Raw genomic sequence first — 14,090 nt, 5'->3', positions numbered from 1 at the left:
AACTAGGCTGCTATGTTGCTGGCTCTAAGTTTATTATAGAAACTGATCACTCTCCACTAACCTGGTTACACCAAATGTCACCTAAGAATGGTCGTTTGCTCAGATGGAGCATAGCACTGCAGCAGCACAATTTCGAGGTGCGCTACAAGAGAGGTGGCCTTCATACAAATGCAGACGCCCTAAGTCGAGCGTTTTGACTCGTCAAAAGACGCGGAAGGATTGTTTGATTTTTTTTTGTTTACCTTTACCTAGTTTATGTGTACTTTTTTTTTCAATGTGTTACAGTGAGGGCGTAGAGAAATTTTTCACTGACTCCCTCGTTGTCCCGAGCTCTACAGTTTGCTTGTTTAGCTTGATTATAATGTTATCTCGATTCCAAATGGAGTTACGTATGAAAGAGTTACTGGACACTTGTCCCGATTGGTATGCACATTGTTTCCTTGAGCTTAAGTTATTAAGATAAGATGTTTGCTTTGTAAAATCGGAGGCCTGGCGATGAGAGTGGCGTGCACGCGGTGCTTGTCGCATTGTGTGTGGCTGACAAAGGTCGTTTCTTGGAGCTTGTCACCCACTTTTCACCGAAGCGGGGCGCAGAGGCCAGCTCTTGGAGCATTCCAGTTTGACCAGGCCCTTCGAGAAAGCAAGAGCCTTGCCGGAACGTCGCCGACATCGACCCGGCCGAGCTGCATGGAACAACTCGACCTCCCGATGTATCATCTGGCGGCGGGGGTGCTGTTGTGCCTCGCCCAAGTTCCACGTGGTCTTCGCGGCCTGCTGGCACCTGGCAGCTGTTGATGAGTCAACCCTGCACCGGGACGGCGACGGACGCGGACAATCTGGAAAAACCACGTCGCCGGCTCCTCTTGACACAAAAGTCGTTGGCCAAGCTTTTGTCAGCCGCCGAGAGCAACACTCCGAAGCAGCGTCGACCCAGCAGCTGTACGGGGTATTCTGCCTTGCTTGAGTCAACCTGGCTGCATCAGGGAGCGACTTTGCGCATGGGATTCCACGTCATCTCACTGTGGTGCCACGCTGGCGCGTGGGGTCTCCCTCACCAAACAGCGAACTGGGCATGTCTTGCCCCTTTCCTAGGTTCAGAGGGAGGCGGTGTTTGGCTTTCCCTCTTCGGGGACGGAGAGGAAGACGACGATCTCATTGGAGTATCCTGCGCATAAATTTTCTTTGCAAGGGATCTTGGGAAGGCGGACGATGTATAAAAACGCTAGCGCAGAGGCGCTCGTGTGTGATTCTCTTTTCATGTTGTACCACGCTACCATGTAAATACTGTATATAAACATTTTTTTCTCCTTCTCCGGCTTCTCTACTCGTCCTCTCCGGGGACTCGGATGGCCCGAGTCCGCACCACGCTACCCAAAGGCGCAACAATATGCAAAAAAGAAAAAGTGAGGGGGAGGGGCTGAATAACATAGGAACGCAAGTAGGGTATTCTTAAAGAGTTAGCCGCTCAAACATACAAATGCACCAGACCGCAGCACTAATACCTCGAGGCAGCGCTCGCGAATGTACAAGAAAAGCAACCAGAACTTTGAGCCGGGCCAACCAGAAGCATCGCAACAGGAACTGCTTACGCCGGGGACGTAAGCAAGCCCCCCCCCCCCCCCCCCCCCCCACCGCTCATATGTCCAGTCAGCCAATAACGCCAGAGTATAGAGGCACAAGTACAAGTAGCGGTGTGCGCGTTTAAACGAAGGAAAAGCGAGCGCTATTTAAGGAACTAACCAAGAATAGCTACCAAGCAACCAAATTCATCGTTTGGCCTGTGAATCAACACCACACCGGAAACACCATTCACTCATATGTCTTAGGCATCATCGGAACCTTTGCTCGTATACAGGAAAGAAGACATCCGAGTGACTCACAAGCCTAAAACTACATGCTCTTTACATACTACCAAAGACCGCCCACCGAAGGAGACAGCCTAAGGCACTCTATACATGGAGAGCTTGGAAATGGAACTTTAGAAGGGAATGCGACAGCTTCGACGACCCACTAACCCGTCCGACCTCACCTACGCCTATGAGAACCCCACGACCCCTTGTCCACTGCATCTTTCTTCGGGCAGGCGCCCTCGTAGCGGAAAGAGTAAAGGGTGCAAACAAATTGTATACGGTTGGGAATCCCACCTGTTTAATGAGTATTTAAGCGGCTCTCCAGTTATTCGTCTATTACGCGCCGACGGAAGCGCCATAGTTGGCGAACTCGCTCATCACTCTCGGGAAAGCAAGAAGACGACCACCATTGCTATTTACGTTGTTAGATAGATATGTGGGGTTTAACGTCCCAAAACTACCCTATGTTTATGAGAGACGCCGTAGTGGAGGGCTAGGGCATTTCGACCACCTGGGGTTCTTTAACGTGCACCCAAATCTGAGCACACGGGCCTACAACATTTCCGCCTCCATCGGAAATGCAGCCGCCTTAGCCGGGATTCGATCCCGCTGGTGGTGATGATGATGATGATGATGATGATATGTGGGGTTTAACGGCCCAAAACCACTATATGATTATGAGAGACGCCGTAGTGAAGGGCTCCGGAAATTTAGACCACCTGGGGTTCTTTAACGTGCACCCAAATCTGAGCACACGGGCCTACAACATTTCCGCCTCCATCGGGAATGCAGCCGCCGCAGCCGGGATACGAACCCGCGCCCTGCGGGTCAGCAGCCGAGTACCTTAGCCACTAGACCACCGCGGCGGGGCGGGATTCGATCCCGCGACCGGCGGGTCAGCAGCCGAGTACCTTAGCCACTAGACCACCGCAGCGGGGCGCTATTTACGGCGTTGTACATGTGTTACCGCGTTGTTCGCGTTTCAGTTTTCTTTAGAAAATAACAACGTGTGGCGGCTGAAACATTTAGGAATGTCTAATAATTGCTCAGAGGGGAAGTGCTTAACACCTACAAAAACTCGCCCGCAACCCGGCTTTAATCATTTACCGCAATGCCCTTTTAGAAAGAGCGACGGAAGCAATGAATCGCCGCCGTCCGTTGGATCAGAGGAGCCACTCCAACATTGTGCGAGTTAATGGGTCGCTTCTTGTTCTCCGTATTTCGTTCTGCCGTATATCGGCGCTTGTTAGATGCACTCGATCCCGTTGGCACTGGTAAACGGCGAAAGTTATCCCTGCCTAAGCATGTGTTGGTTCGGTCTGACCACCATGCAAGGGCCCTTCGCGCGAACGTTCTGTATTTATTATTTATAGAAACAACAATACAGCAATCATCGACTTCAGAACGAACAAGTAGTGATTTAGACGTCAAATTTGTAACAAAAACAAATCGGATGTTCGCCACGAACTCCAGCTCATATCTGGGCCTTGTTACGCTGGTCTGTGCGAAGCTGCTATCATATTCACCGGCTTGGTCATTTGCTCTACCTAGACAGCAGCACTGACGGTTCGTTCTCCTTCGCAGTAGGAGGTGATCACATGACATGTCTCCTCAGCGACCATCTTCAAAACTTGTCACTGTTCGCGCGGTGTCATCTATTGATACTTTTTTAACAGTCCGACTGACCACACTACAGCATCAAACACGTTTCCTATTGTCGAGAGAACCACGTTATCCCTTGAGAAACCGACTTAACTAACTGATGCCTCACTGACTGACCCTCCGTGCCTCCATCGCCGCATGTTTGGGTCCGGACCGGGAAGCCAAGGAATCCTCTGCATGATTCGTGTATGCGTAGCACAGCGAAAGATGTGGCAAACCAGCCACATCCTTCTCACACATTCGTCTGTGGAATCGGAGCCCCTTCAATTTCTCGAGTTCCCCCGATCTTGCGCGTTGTTGGAGCTCGGGGTGCGAAGGATCCCACCGCTGCCTTCAATTTGTCGGGACCGGGACCATCCGGTCTTGACTGGTAGCTGGCCCTCGCCACCGAACTCATTCTTTGTAGTGACATCTATACTATACCGGGACAGACGGAGGTTTATTTACATCTCATGAGGATAGAAAAGAAGTGGACGAACAAGAGAAGAGGAATAGAGTAATGTACAACAGTCTTCGCCTTGTGTAGCACACCATCGGAAAACCCTACGGCACCCGGTGTCACAGCTCACGCCAATCAGATGGCTCAGCGACCCGGCGGCGAGTATGAGTGTCCGAGAGGGTGAAAGGAAAGGGAAGTGTGGCACAATTATTTAAGTGTGCACATTGTTTCGGGTGACACCCAAAAGCACAGCAGTATTAAAATAAATATCTAGAAGCGTGTACAATGTCATTCAGCTGGCTGCGCCAATATTGTAAAACAAAGTGAGTGGAACGTCACGATTCAGTTGGATTGTTCGAAAAAGCGCTTTCCGAGATAGTTCGCTCAGTTGAATTCATGGACACCTTCCGTGACAAAGCAACAGCGTCCAGTGCTCATTTTCTCTATTGGCGAATCTGTTCGCCCAAATTTCTTATACGCCTTTCTGTTAGACATTCATAAGCCTCACACATCACTTGTCTGTGTATCTGCAGAGCCCATATTTTGACATGAGCGCCGCCTTGGAGCAGGTTGACTTGGTGCTGACTAAGCTGCAAGAGATGGGAACTAACGCGGAGGCAAAATTGCACAAAATATTTTCTCTATGTCAAGACAGTGCAGCAGAGTTCGAAGTGAAGTGCGAGATTCCACGGGTGGTAGGAACATAGAGATGCCGGGAAAACTACGATTGTACTTCTGCGCAGGAGTGCTACAAACGAGCCTTGTTCATTCCGTACAAAGATAAGCTGGAAGCTTCCCTCAAACGCGCTTTGCATACCATCGCAAAGAACTACAACGTTTTGCGGTTTGTGCTGCGAAAGCACGCTTCTAAAGGCAAATTTGAATCTGGGCAGCCGGTCTTCGTGTTTACCGGGGAGATATGACAACGCGGCTCATATGTTTACACTAAAAGGTGAATAAGAAACCTGTAAATCTAAATGTAAAGCCATGCAAGAGGACGAATTTCCTCGCTTTGCGACGTACACTTCAGCTGAATGCGACAAAGCCCTCTTCACGAACATTGACAAACTCCTAAAGATATTGGCAACACTCCCGGTCAGTACAGCTGCTGCAGGACGCACCTTTTCGACACTGAAAGGAGACAAAACGCATTTCAGGAATCGGACGCGTCTGAGGAGCGGCTTGATGGTCTAGCTATAATGTCCATTCACCAGATACAAGTCAGTGTGGACAAAGTTATCGTTACGTTTATGGAGCTACAGAGACGCATGAAAATTCTTGAATTACCCGCTCCTTTCGGCCAGGCTGCATATTCTTTTTTTCTTTTTTCGCATTGACCTTTACTATGAGGTAAACCTATTGGCAATGCCATTCTTTAAGATTGCTCGCTAAAATCAACGTAAAATTTCTGCCTATTTTGAGTGAGGGAAGCATTCATGATTTAGTTCTTTGTTGTCCAATAGAATTGTTTCTCGAATGTGCGTGTTCTTTGTTTGAAAATATCTTCCATAAAATGCCTCCGTTCTTCTCGCAGGTCTGTTGTTAAGACAGTCTGAGAAGTGAGGCAGAGATAGCGTTCGAGATATATATATATATATATATATATATATATATATATATATATATATATATATATATATATATATATATATATATATATATATATATATATATATATATATGTATATATATATATATATATATATATATATATATATATATATATATATGACCAGCCCCTTGCATTCCCTTCCCTCCTCTTGGTCGAGACCATTTGGTTGGAAAACACTCTCGCTGGTGCACAAGTGTCAGCGCAGCACAGCCACAAATTTTACATGAAACGAAACATTCACGACGTTAGCTGCCGCACTGTGTGATGCAGTACAATCGATAATATCATGGGAAAGGACAGTAATAGCATAGGAGTGCGGTTTTTTGCGCACACTGGTTTTTCATGCTGAGATATTTTCAGCGCGAAAAAAAAACAAAAGTCAGCGCATCTTCATGAAGTGAATGACGATTGGGCTAAGCTAGGTCCCAAGGTCCATAATGTCTATGCTGAAGACGCCGGCTAGTATAAAGGGTTTTTACTATATATAAGGTGTTTTATATTGTTCTGTCGCAATTATGATTGATATTAGCGTATTGTTAAACCTGTTTTGTGTGTCTCACATGTGTTTCTCGTGCGTTACCGCATATAATGTAAATTAAGGGACATAAACAGTCGAAAAAGCTCGATCCGAAGGTTCATAACGTCAACGTTGAAGTCGCGGAGTAGAGTGTAGAGAGTTTGTGCTTGTGGGTGTTTTACAGTTTTACTTTAAAACTATGGTTGATATCAGTCAATTGTTAAACATTATTTTGTGTCTTTCATAAGTGTCTCCCATCCACAAATATCCGCATGACGGATGCGGACGGCAATGCGGACAGAACAGAAGACATGACAGACAAATATCATTGTCAAAATTCATAGATATTACCGTGCACATGTGCCCATTATGGCTATCCAAATATTTTCTTCGTCTTGTTGATTATCTGCTTTCGGAATACACACAATATACTGCACTATAAAATAATATGTTATGCTAGCGTGCTTATTCCCGTCTTTCAGGACACAATGTGCTAAAAGGAGTTCGCAAAATGCATATTTCTCCTTATATAATCTCCACAACTTTCGTATTTTATAAACTCCACACTCATACAATGCCGGTGAAGTCGTGGTTATAAAGAAAAAAAAGGTAGTTTTGTTTCTTCAATTAACAGCCGTATCTGCAATGTGCGTGAGAAAATAGAACAGTTTTGTTAGCTCCAAAAGATGACACGCTGTTTTAGGATATCCTTCAGCGAATTATTTGAAAAAAATATATTTTACCGTTAATTCTCACACTAAACGGTATAACCTTCTGCCAGCGTCTTCTGATGAAGTGTCCTTCATAAGCACAGCTCGTCCCTTCCTTCATTTAAGCCTCCCCGATGCGCTGAGCTGAGAGAAAGGAGGATAAAAAACATTGCTGGAGTGGAAATCGTTGCCTGGGAGTGAAGCCATGCCTCTGGTAAGATTGCGGCTGCGGCGGCCATCTTACTAGGGGCATGATAAAGTATCACCGCAAAGCGATTAAGAATGGGGCGTATTCCTCACACGCCCATCGAGTCTAATGTGGAAACGTTTTCGGGTCATACAGTGCACCAAGTGCGTCTTAGTGTTACCAGTTTTCCTTAGGGAGCCTCTTATTGGAGGCAAAGTTCTTGGGAAGTTCAGTCACCTATACTCGTTCCTGTGTGTTATTTCGTCGGAAACAACTATCTTTTTAATATAGAACTGACGTATCATTTACACTAACATATCAAAGCCACCTGATCTCCAAGTGGGCACTATCAGAAAAGAGCACGTTTCCGCCATCTTGGCAGTGGCAAAAGCTGGCTTCGCTTCTGCTGGCAAGGCATTGCGGGAGCTTCCACTCCAGCAATTCTTTTAATCCTCCTTGGCTCGGAGGCAGTTTTGCCGTTGCACCAGTTGTCACATAATCACAGAGGGCGGCGGCAATCTTTAAGCTGGACGGAGCCTATATATATATATATGCGCGTCTACGTCGATACAAGCACCTCGGTCAGTCGACGGCGCCTACCACTGTTTACAAATACGGAATACGTCCATATAAGGAAGAAACGAGAAAGTAGATGTTGGACACCAGAAGCAGAGGAGGAAGAAGGAGATGAGACTACACAAAGACTTAACAAAAGCAGCGACGACAAATTATTGACGACTGACTGATAAAGTTGCAGTTTTTTATCTTATACACCGAAGCTAGTGACACTGCGGTCTCAGAGTGGTAACCAAGTAAATGAAGGAGGAAAAGAAACGGTTCCCTCACATTCGAACGTCAACGCCAGCGTCAATGTATATACAGCATACCAGCTGGCACAGAAAAAAGAAGAAAAAAACGAAACAGCAACAAAAAAATGAGAATCACAGCAAGCGCTTAGCCTCTCAACCACCGCTTTCATTTAAGAAGCCTCAAAACTCTGGGTGGCAGAAAAAAAAAAAAAACAGGCTTCGTGATAGACGCTGTGATCGAAGTCGTAGCTTTTTCGTTGTCTTTCGTTTTATTTTTTTATCATCCAGTGTTGTTGATCGCGCACTCAGAGCTCAGCATTTCAAGTTTTACATTTCGTTCATCTTGTGTGGCGGTCACCGAACAAAACCAATCGAACCAACGAGCTCATGCTTTTCGGAATTGCAATGGTATAACTATCAGTTAAAGCTCACGAATAAACAGAAAGGAAGAGAGGACAAGCGCTTGTCCTCTCTTCCTTTCTGTTTATTCGTGCGTTTTAACTGATAGTTGTACCATGCATATCCAACTATCCCAACTTTCGATTCTGCTGCAATTCATTTCTAGTACCCAGGGCACTAATTCTTTTCCTCACCTCAATAAGCGCTTGTCCTCTCTTCCTTTCTGTTTATTCGTGCGCTATACTGATAACTATCAGTATATAACTACCATGCATATCCAACTAGCCCAACTTTCGATTCTGTCGGAATTGCAATGCCGGACAGAAAAGGAGTCGAAAAAGGAAGAGTTATTTTGCGACAATACAATTATGAATGAATGAATGAATGAATGAATGAATGGGACTTTCAGTGTCTATAACAAAAGCAGTATAGCGATTCATCCTCACGTGAACACTACGTGGCGGTTTTCTGCCATCATCGCAGAGAGAGAGGGAGAGAGAAAGAGTCAGAGAGCGAGCGAGCGAGCGAGAGAGAGAGAGAGAGAGAGAGAGAGAGAGAGAGAGAGAGAGGCGAATGACCCACAAACAGCGCTTTGCGTTCAGCATCACTGCCCTTGTTGCAACTAAAAACTATACGCCAGCGCTAACGCAAGTGTTGGAGCAGTCACTTGCCTCGCAATGAGCAGTTTTTATCGCTCCTTGGGAGACAGTGAAAAACTGCACTAAAAAACGCCGGCAAGGAGAACTCTTATCAGTTCTCTCAGAAATTTATGGATTCTTTCTTTCTTTCTTTCTTTCTTTCTTTCTTTCTTTCTTTCTTTCTTTCTTTCTTTCTTTCTTTCTTTCTTTCTTTCTTTTTTGGATTTGCAGACTTCGACGACTCTTGCGAAACCTGCGTGTTCGGTGAACGTGCGCGAAGCAACACGCCAAGCCCACCGAAATCTTCACATGTTTCGTAAGAGCCTTCCAGCAACCGAGATACCATTATAGCCATTTTTTTTTTCAATGTTTGCCACAACAAAAACTAAACAAAGCAACTCCAAGAGTATTCAGGGGTTTAGACGAAAATTCTAAGATACTCATAAAGAAGAAAACTATGAAAGCACAACAAAAATAAAATCACGATATCTAGAGAACCGGTGCTCCCGTGGTAATATAGGTTCCTTGCGTTCGTTCTTTTTGCTTCAGTCTTGATCGCCGTAGCAACATTAAAATTTTATAGTGGCAAAGGGGAATGCAGACCCAGGCGTTTAAATAACCGTAAAGATTTCTTGTCTCAAGATACTGTACCACACTATGAATGCCGATTGCATAAACTTGAAAGGAACTGCTGGATTCTGAATCTCTGTGGAGAGGATTCACGAGTCATTCATTAGCTGCTGAATATAATGGACGCTACCGTTGATAGCACTTCCGATGCGCAATTATATCACACGCAACGCACCTGCATCACTGACACAGTACACGGCACTTAACTTTTAAAGGCATGCGTATAAAGATAAAGCGAGTCAAGCTATTAAGGCGTCTTACACTGTTCGTGCTCATATTTATTTTCTGCATTGACGGGTGATGGACGCCGCTAACCGTTTTCCATTGGCACATTTGAAGTATAGATATTTTTTTTCAGAAAAATTCGTGGATGCCGCCACGTCGGGCTTTTACAAGGGCAGTATATAGATCGTCTGTCCTGACATCAAATTTTACAGGTTGCCGAAGCACCAAATGTACGTACATGTAGTCTAGAGCAGTCTTCATACGTTCGAGTAGTTTACTGCGACACCTATTGACATAACTGTAGCTCGAAAAAAGGACCCCCCCCCCCCCACACACACACAGACAAATTACAGTTGAAAGCGCACACAAAGCCACTATAGACAATCGATGGGACCATCTCGAATTCGGCAGGAGACCACTACGGCGATGAGACGCCGGGAATCTTGCCCAAGTGACATGTGCTTGAAGCCACAGCGCTTACTCTCGCCGGTCGGCCAGCACGATTGCGCAAGAAGCATCGGAGAGGGGGGCGACCGGCACAGTCCGATCACAATCGCAGGACTTGCACCACGAACACACCAGAACCCAACCGTTCGATACTTCACTTCGCCCTCTTTTGTTGAAACAAAATAAGAACGTATAAAGAAGGAGAAACAGTATAGTGCAAAGATCAATAAGAGTTAGTCCGTTCAAAATAAGAACGTGTAAAGAAGGAGAAACAGTATAGTGCAAAGATCAATAAGAGTTAGTCCGTTAAGACACACCTCACCAGAACACTCCATTCTGCTGACGGAGTGCCAATACAGCCTTGAGTTTCTTGCGAAACTCGCGAAACGCCTGACAGATTCGTGCGCCACGCAACCAGCACCGAATCTCTTCCGTTGTTCGCACTTAGCTCGGCATTCTTGAGCGAGCGACTGCATCGATGAATTCCGGCGCTGCAGCCTTATCGGGCGTTCGCGTGAAACACGCATCAAGCCCGCCGCACTCTCCATCACACGTCAGCGAGGGAAGCGCGGCCAGGCTATATCAGGGTGTCGACGTATACCCTCGACTTGTGCTTCTCTTCTGTTATTTGTTGCATTATTTTGCTCCCGCATAATGCCCTTATACCTCGGTGCAGATGGATGCCTCGCCTCACTGCTGCCGTAGAGGCGTATCGTGACACCAGCTGCCGATCCGGGGTGCACTGCGCGTCAGCAGTTGCCACGAAGCGTAACATATGGCTGCGATGAAGCGATAAGAGGCTTATAGCTGATTTCAGCTTATCAAGGAATGTAAGCGTGAAGTGTGGCGCGCTCCTTCGCTAGAAGGAGCGATAGATCACTCGCTCACGACCGCACGTGGGAGAGGAAGCCGGAAAACTGAATGCGATAATGATTCATTACGCTGCAGATGCGCCATATCAGCAACAAGTAAGTTACTGTGCACGAAGGCGTTTCATGTAGGCTAAACGAGAGAGAAAAAAAAGGAAAAGTACTCGCCAGTTCGAATGTAGTTGCGCGATAAGGAACGTGATGATGTTAAACTTAGTCCAGAGTCTCCCATTACGATGCAATGTATTCAAATCACTGTTACGGGATGGAAAAGTCCAGAATTTAATTTTATTACTTCACATTGCGCGGCAGATGACTGCAATAAATTTGTTCCATATAAGCGGCATTCGTATGTCCAAATATAATCACTGTACGTCATTATACGTCAGTTAGTCGGGAATGTGCTGATTCCGTACCAAGCAAGCGCTATCAGTTGATCGTAGTTGTTTTACCACCCTTTCGTCAAGCGAGCACTCTACGTTCTTTCAGTTATTTTTTCCCACAATAATTACCAAGTTGCACTAAACAACTAATTCATTAACAAAATGAAAAAAATGAACAGAGGGCACCACGATTTACTTATGGGTGGGGCTTGATTATTAAGACCATTCACACAGCGCAACAAGTTTACTTGTTTGCTGTGAATACACCGTTCGCTGGAAGGTGAGAGAAATATTTTATGCGACCAACGCTTATAAAGATACAATACCAACACTAAGTCTTCGCGGCTATAGGACGACTAGCTTGGAACTTCGTGCGTAAGCGGGCGTAAGCAAAAAATGACTGCAGACAGGTTGTTTTGACGAGACACTTTCACAGGATAACCGCATTTTTCACTGTTTTCGTAAACCAACGTGGCGGGCTAACTTTCCCTTGATAAAGTGACCCTATTATATATGAGCGTGAAGACTGCAGCAATCAACGATAGCTGGAGCGAAATTACTTCTAAATCCCCTCCCTCCTCCATTTTCCCGTCAGTAAAAAAAAGTTGTTAAAATGTATTGATATACGCGAAATTAACCGGGCGTTACGTCGAGCAAACACGTGAGGTTGTAGCAGTGCTTCATTGTTCATTGTTCACCGACTATATGCACTCTAAAAACAGTTGCTCATTGTCAGGTGTCTTTCTGTTACAATAATCGTTGACCGATTTGCTTACGTATGCTTTTTTTTTGTTAACTCTTCCGAAAAACCATCGATAATTGAAGCGACGAAGGTCAAGGACGACCTACTTGCACGAGTGGCTGTATAGACTAATAGCGACGCCGCATATCGCTCAAAAGGGCCGGAATCTGATGTGTGTGTTCCCGCTCTCATTCTCTTTCTTTGCGCTTCCCTCAATTTCCGTTATACATTTTTGCTGAGCAGGGCAGCATACGGGTCTTTTTAAACTGATTTACATCCCTGCCTTTCCTCTGTCTTCTGTTTTCCTTCATTCTACGCTCGCTGCCTTTCAGCAGAGAGTACTGCACGACACCGATATCACGCACGTCGTTCGTGATGCAAAACAGCTGATGATGATTGGCGCGTGATTACAGCGTTCGTATAAGCATTAAAGTATGTTGAAAGAATGAGGTTCGTTCTTGTCTTGCTTTCGCTGCAAATGCAGTAACGCGGTAAACCACCCATGGGGCATCCGTGGAATGCCCTACATCTTCCCTAAAATAATATAAAAAGACGATGGAAGCGAGGAGCAAAAAGAACAACTGGAAGCGATAAGACATGTCCTCGACGGCGCCTCGCTCGAACTGCCCGACGAACTGGGGAGGGCGAGATGTCTCCGGCGAGAGGAAAAGTAGTGGCACGGCAGTCCGAACAAAAGCGCGGTCAAGGGGGAGTCATGAGCGGCAGCGGGAAACCGAACCGAAGAGCTCGAGAACAAGGCGCGAAAACAAAGCGCAAGGGGTCCGAGAAGTAGCCAGCTTGCACTGCATGCGAAAAGCGTGAGAAATAGACGGAGCATGAGAGAACCGGGGCTTCGATAAGGGCCGAATATTTCCCTTCGGTTCGCGGCGTGCTCTCGGGAGCCGAGGCCGGTGTGCCGCGATAAGATAAGAACACGGGGCCATCGTCGCGCGCCACCCCGAGTCTCCTCGGGCGTTGCGCAGCGTTATATAGGAGGTCGCCGTCGACAACGGGGTTGTGGACTCGACCCTCAAGTTGTGCGCAGTGCAACTGATGCCGGTGGTTGCGAACGCTGAGGATCAAGTCAGTAGCCAGGCGCGTCTGCTTGAATGCACATGTCTCGAAGATATCACACATCACGCGCCCACAAATACAGAACTGCAAAATCGTGTCAGTGGGTTTCCTTTATAGAACAGCAACTTTTACAGTTCCGTCGATGTTTACGCGTAACGAGTGACATCTTTGGGATTGGAGTTCGCATGCATTCATGTATGTTCCAAAACGAACATGGTTTGCAGTTAGCGTTTACACCAATAAGCGTTACATCACTATGTGTGGATATTGCGCACCACTGTGACTGTATACAGTATCAACAAATAGGCCTACGTAAAGTTGTGCGGCACGCAGCGCGCACATACATAAACCCGGAACTGTCATAGCCGTTCAACCGCGGGAGATGTACGGTGTTTGCAGCGTAAAACGCCATACCGAAAGTTCAAGTGTGACAAGTGCACGGTATGTGCCACGGCTCGAAATAAGCGCGTCATGTCGCTATACGAATCTGGCCAATGTTGGTTAGCCGTGATCGAAGTCTACTAGCCAGTACGTCTATGTGACGCGAACTAAAGGCGGCGGGAATAAAGTACGTGCTATACATGGCCTTAAATTGGCGCGTTTCATTGCGTGAGCGCTACACATCAAAGGTATACGGCGCACATAAACAGGAATAACGACGGAACATTGAAGGCGTATTCAGTGGTTTGGCCATTCATTGTTCTAAGAAAGCAATTAACAGCCGCGCGGCTTCAAATTTTAAGGATAGTGGCAAGAGTCGATTATATTGACGAACAGAAAATTGAAATGTCGTTGCTGTGTGCGAACATCTTGTACATCTATATAGCTAGGTATTGAAACTCGTTAATGCATCAGGCCAGACGACGCGCCTTGGAAACGGCGTTTGCAATTAGCATA

At 46.3% G+C, this 14,090-nt stretch overlaps 1 protein-coding gene across 15 annotated transcripts in view; it reads right to left on the bottom strand.

The window, feature by feature from the left end:
* LOC119177364 (uncharacterized) overlaps positions 1-14,090 on the bottom strand; it is a 515,905-nt gene that overhangs the window by 78,061 nt on the left and 423,754 nt on the right. The window contains exon 1 of one of the 15 annotated variants that reach the window (XM_075882194.1): positions 10,443-10,463. The exons of the other annotated variants lie outside the window; for them this stretch is intronic. The gene's annotated coding sequence lies outside the window, so the exon portion shown is untranslated. Of the gene's footprint in view, positions 1-10,442; positions 10,464-14,090 lie in introns of those variants that run through there. 15 annotated transcript variants of the gene reach the window in all.

Source organism: Rhipicephalus microplus, chromosome 2 (genome assembly GCF_043290135.1).
Source record: "Rhipicephalus microplus isolate Deutch F79 chromosome 2, USDA_Rmic, whole genome shotgun sequence".
In the NCBI taxonomy this organism is placed as follows: Eukaryota; Metazoa; Arthropoda; class Arachnida; order Ixodida; family Ixodidae; genus Rhipicephalus; species Rhipicephalus microplus.
Note: the sequence above shows the minus strand (reverse complement) of the source record. Positions and strands in the feature narration are given on the sequence as shown.